Below are 5,642 nucleotides of genomic sequence, written 5' to 3'. Positions count from 1 at the left end.
TATGTTTGCTCCGTAATAGCCTAAAAAAAATAATAATGATAATTATAATGATGATGATAATTGTAGTAATAATATTGAGATCAGTAAAACTTTCACATGCCATGATGACATAAAGCTCGTGTGAACAAAAACACTGTCATTTTTGGGTCTAAGAATATTTAACAATGCATTCATCGCCATCAGGTATGGGATTCTGAGGAGTTCCACCATGTGAAGTCTAATACTTTTATTATATGCGCTGCCAAAGCAGGTTTATTTGTTATAATCAGAGCCATTACCCACATATTGACTACCCTTAGTGCAATGCATCATTTAAAAGTATAAACAAAAACATATAGCATTCAGTTCACATGTTACTACTGCTCGAGAAACAACAATGCTCGCTTAACCATTGTCACCCAACAAAACTGTTGGCAATCCTGTGGTTTTTCTTCCCTTCTTCCAAAGGTATACACCAATGTTCATTGATAAGTAATTTAATGGATGAATTTAATAAGATTGTTCGACCCGGTGACTGCTTTCATTACATATATTTATTATTATTATTTTTTGTTAGATAATTGATATACAGTGCCAGCCTTGCTGACACTGACTGCCATATCTATTACAGAGGCCTGCAAATTAATTAACAGACATAGTTGTTAAATGGTTTCCTTTATCCCCTTGGTTTCCGATGGACGAGCGAATGAAGGGATACTGGGTATTTATAGAGTCTCAAACGTGCATGTGTAACGCAAGGAGAATGGCGGTGGTCCAACTGGCAGTGTGAACTGGCCGATTAATTGAACACATGATCCAGGCGTGGGAGCAGGTGGCGGTTGAATTTTATATTTTCTGGCTCCGTGCGACTGGATAGTGATGAATCAGCCGGAACTCGATTGTATCCTTCGTCCCGAAGAAGGACTCATGTTGCTTCGTACCATTGACCGTTGGATCATCCACTGCAACATCTGAAAGCGTTCAAAATTACGTCATTCATCGACCTCACGTACCTTGGAGCGAAATGGAGATGATCCTACAGTCGACAGGCGCGAAGGAAGGTCTACCTTTCTTTCGGACGACGGATACAACCCCGACCCATATCAGCCACGTGAGAAAGATGCAGAATCCACTGCAATATTCGCGCCACCCACCTTGTCTTCTTGTTTATTTTTTTATTTTTGGTTGCAGTGTACCAAAGAACATTGCCCCGTGAGATGCTTTCTTCTTTAATTTTTTCTTTTTTTGGTTACAAGATGCTTTCTTTTTTTCGAGTTAAAAGGATTACAAAAGTCCACCAGCTTCATTTAAGAAAATTTAGATACGGAAAAACATCTAAGACAGCTCTTAGATGTGCGCGGGAAAAAAAAAAAAAGAATGATAAAATAAAAATTACCGGATGGTGGAGAGCTTGCAAGAAAGGTGCCAATAATTACAAACAATCAAACATTTATCAACTTATTAGATGAACTTCTTGGATAGCATTAATTCCCAAGACTCCAAAATTGTCAAAGATTTTTCTAAAGTATATTATTTCTTTTTGTTAATATAATTTAATTTTTTAATAAATTGTTTAAGGCACTTTACACTCAATGCCTATTGCTCACTCAAAAAAATATGAGAAGAAATAACCTACTTAGATCTCAAATTTTGGTGCCAATAACAAACGATATCCCATGTATGATTTATTATATAGATCTGGACTAGGTAGTCCACAAATTCAAGATAGAAAATTAAATTTTCACTTATCATTGTCAAAATAGGTCACAACCATATGTGGTTGTCCAGTTTTGTTGATTGCTTTTTTTTATCTTTTTTAAGAAAAGGCAAGACAAACATCATCGGATAATAGGGTGACCCAGGTTTCAGGGTGGGGGAGGAGAGTCAGAAAAGGATGTAGAAGAGATCAAACGTGAACAAAATTACAATAGCCAATTTAGTTTGCAAGGTAATCAGGGTATTTAATTGATGTCAATGAGAATTTAAAATAAACATATCAATCTTATATGGAATGTGCGTCAAGCTCCCAATAGAGGGTGCCAACTACTAAACCATGATCCACGCATCTTATCTTCACGTTTAAATTTTTTGGTTGCAAGCATCTATGAATATGGGCCACGTGAGATGCTTTCTTTTCTCGAGTTAAAAGGTTAAAAAAATCCATCAATTTCATTTAAGAAAATAAAGATACAAAAAACATCTAAGATAGATGCATCAAGAAAAAAATAAATAAATACATAAAGATAAAACATAGATTATGGGATGGTGGAGAGATTACAGGAAGGATGGCAACAATTCCAAACGATCAAATATTTATCAACTTAATCCTATTAGATGGACTTTTTAGATAGCATTAATTGTCAAGGCTTCAAAACTATCAGAATTTTTTTTGAAATATATTATTTCTTTTTTTGTTAATACAACTTAAATTTTTAAATTATTTGAGGTATTTTGTGCTCAGTGCCTATAGCTCGCTCATAAAAACATAAGAAGAAACAGTCCACCTAGATCTCAAAATTTGGGGTTAATGACAAACAATATCCTATGCATCATTCATTATATAGATTTGAACTAGGTAGTCTACAAATTCAAGATAGAAAATTTTTACTTATCATTGTCAAAATAGGTTGCAACCACGTGTGGTTGCTAAGTTTAGCTATCTTTTTTTTTTTCTTTCTTTCTTTTCTTTTAAGAAAAGGTGAAACAAGCTTGACGAGATAATGTATAGATAGGTAAACGGATTTAGAAGACCTAAGTTTTAGGATGGAAGTAAAGAATCTACAGAACCAACTTATAAAGGCAAGCACACAAGTTTTCTTAATGCACCAGAAAGACAATGTCTACACAATCAGTGAGCTTTTCCTGTGCAAGAAATTAATCTGTCTCCATCAACAGGCTTTGGACCCTAGTTTAGGAGAACTGCTAGAAGCCTAGGACAATATGTTAGCCATATAAAGGTCGAAATATATGAGGCCTATTTGGATGCTTGGGCTTAAATTCCATAGAATTTATGGGCTAGGCAGATACAAATACCAAAAACATTAAGTTATAGGCTGACTAGGCATATATTTATAACTATTCTAGATAATATTTTGAGTGGGCTAACACGAATCCTATAGAGAGAAAAAAATGATCTGCTGCTACCATCCAATGTTTATGATAGTTAGGTCATAAATCATATAGGATTTTAGATCCAACCGTCTAAACAAACTCTTAATAATGTGGAATCTCGCTCAAAAAAATTATTCAATTGGTGAAAATTTTCTCGCTGCTTATTTTGTCTTCAGTGCCATTTGGTGTCACCACAAAAGGATGGATATAGTCCAAAAACTTGAATTTCTATTCCATCTTGAACCCAACAATTCATATCCCGACCAAAGTTACTTATTTTGCTTAGTCTATTTAAATTAGAAAATTGTGCTTGTATGTATCTTGTTCAGTTTAGACTAGTGACTGAGGTTTCTTTTGTTTAAAAGGCATGGACTACAGGTGTAGTTTTCCTGCTTAGGCAGTGCTGAAAACGTTATTCTCTTGTTCGGAGCTCCTCCACATTCTCATTTTATAGTACGGGAGTTTCACTCCACGTACGTACTTTTCTCTTTTAAAAGAAAATATAATTTGGATTCAGCTAGTTTAGATATGTGGAGAATCTTATCAACTTTAAATATTCCAACTGAAAATATGAAGCAAAGAGAGAGTTGCTAACTTGTTCAGATGCAGAAAAAGGCCCTTGAAGTGATAAAAACATTGACAATATAAAGAAAACCTAAAACTCTTTTGGTTTCGATAGAACTTTGATTAAGAGAAGACAAGATTAATTGTTGAATTAGTTGCAATAATTTTTTTTCTTCTTTTCAAGTTCGAAGGTATGATGTCTATAGTAAAAATTATGTGAAGGCAATCAAGGACTCGTCATTAAGCGCACTCTGTTATTTCCTCTTGGGAGACTTTAGGGCCAACTGCACTGTACCTGCCACCTCAGTAGATTGTCTAAGATTGATTGAGCCTGCCGTTTGGGTTCTGTGCCATGATATGACAGATGAACGTTTGAACTGTTAGAATAACACCACCACATAAATTTGCTACAACTAATATGGGCTCCGGTAGAAATTTGTGCACAGAAACCACTTGGAATCGAGGATTGAGGCCAGATTAGGGTGACTTGGAAGCTCTAAACATGATCAGCTTCAATTAGCCACCAGGATATCAGATTATGATTGAATCCTCTTGGAAGAGCAGATGATGCAGTAGAAAATGATACTTAATGAAGAGCAAGATCAGCTGGGAAGACTACACGGATCCAAGCTTCAAGCTGACAGATCAACATTAGAAGAATTGTTTTTTCACCAAAAAAAAAAAAAAAAAAAGCATTAGAAGAACTGTTTATATATCATGTCCGGTATACATCAAGCGTAGTGCCTGGGAATGGTCCTGTAGACTTGCTGGACTCAATCGCTCATACTCTTATGCAGAGAATTTTTTTGAGTAACACTTGATATAGAGAGAATTGCATCTCATCTTCACTAGGAATAGTAATGCCTGGCTTCAGAAAAACAATACAAGAAGAGAGGAGCTGTCAACACCTAATTAGGCCCATGCTCATCTATTAACAATAAAATTTCCTCACTAAATGGATGATCAAGATATTTCATATTTTTAAATAAAATAATATTAAAAGAGTACCCAAACAAGACGCTTCTGTTAAACTCCAATTGCTCCAAAAATAACCCCAGCGTCCTAGGAAGGAAGTGATGGGAAGGAGTTTCTTGCTCTCCACCGTAACGACTCTACTTATTTTTGATAGTAACAAAGGTTAAAATTCCGTTATGATAACCGTAAGGGCCTCTTATAGAGATCAAGGATTCATCTTTTTCTAATCGCAAAAATACATAAAACAAACAAACAAACAAACCAATAAACAAATATTTTAAACTAAAAAAATATGATTGGTATAATCATGATCTTCGGCTTTCTAACGGCTGTCCATCTATGGGCTGACCACTATTATACCCATTATGATGTTTAATTTCCATAGAGTTCCAGTAGAACCACTTTACTGCCCGTAAATGATTGCCCCATCATGGATAGGCTGTGATGCTTAAAGAAAATAAAACAATTAATTGTGAGTACTTACATAGATTAAGAAATTTAAATAATACATTAGAATGATCTTTTTGAGTTAGGCCTATATGATCAATATAGACTAAGAAACTCTGCAGCATCCGTCCCTTTAAAGTTAACCATAGACTACTTACAGTATTTATAGCAAGTTGCATCGCATTTCATAATTTACACTTTCTTAACGCCACTTGGCAAAATAATTTGTAATATGCATAGGAAAAAAAAAAAGCCTCCAAGTACAAAAAGTCACTTCTCCATGATCAAGTGCTGACATGGCGCCCATGGAATGGCCAGACCCCATCAAGACCCATCTCTCCTCCGTGAATATAGACAGGACCAGGAAGGTGAGCAGGGAATGAAACGGTGACAGGTAACAACACTTTCAAAGTAAATGATGCATTAACCATAAAGTCCACTGCTGATATGTTAGAGCCCACCCCACTGCTAATGTGTTCATGGTCATTCCCTGAGAATTTTTTTTTTTTTAATGCAGGGTAATAAAAAATTATAAATGGACTGGGTAGCCCATTTAAGCATGGCTC

The 5,642-nt window shown here is 35.3% G+C and overlaps 1 long non-coding RNA gene across 1 annotated transcript in view; it reads left to right on the top strand.

Moving 5' to 3' along the window:
* The first annotated feature begins 278 nt into the window (after positions 1–278).
* The window catches only part of LOC140855708 (uncharacterized), a 50,525-nt gene continuing 45,161 nt past the window's right edge, over positions 279–5,642 (top strand). The window contains exon 1 of the long non-coding RNA XR_012138695.1: positions 279–318. This is a non-coding gene — a long non-coding RNA (uncharacterized lncRNA). The remainder of the gene's footprint in view (positions 319–5,642) is intronic.

Source organism: Elaeis guineensis, chromosome 2 (genome assembly GCF_000442705.2).
Source record: "Elaeis guineensis isolate ETL-2024a chromosome 2, EG11, whole genome shotgun sequence".
Taxonomy (NCBI): domain Eukaryota; kingdom Viridiplantae; phylum Streptophyta; class Magnoliopsida; order Arecales; family Arecaceae; genus Elaeis; species Elaeis guineensis.
This window is presented reverse-complemented; position numbering and strand designations above follow the sequence as displayed.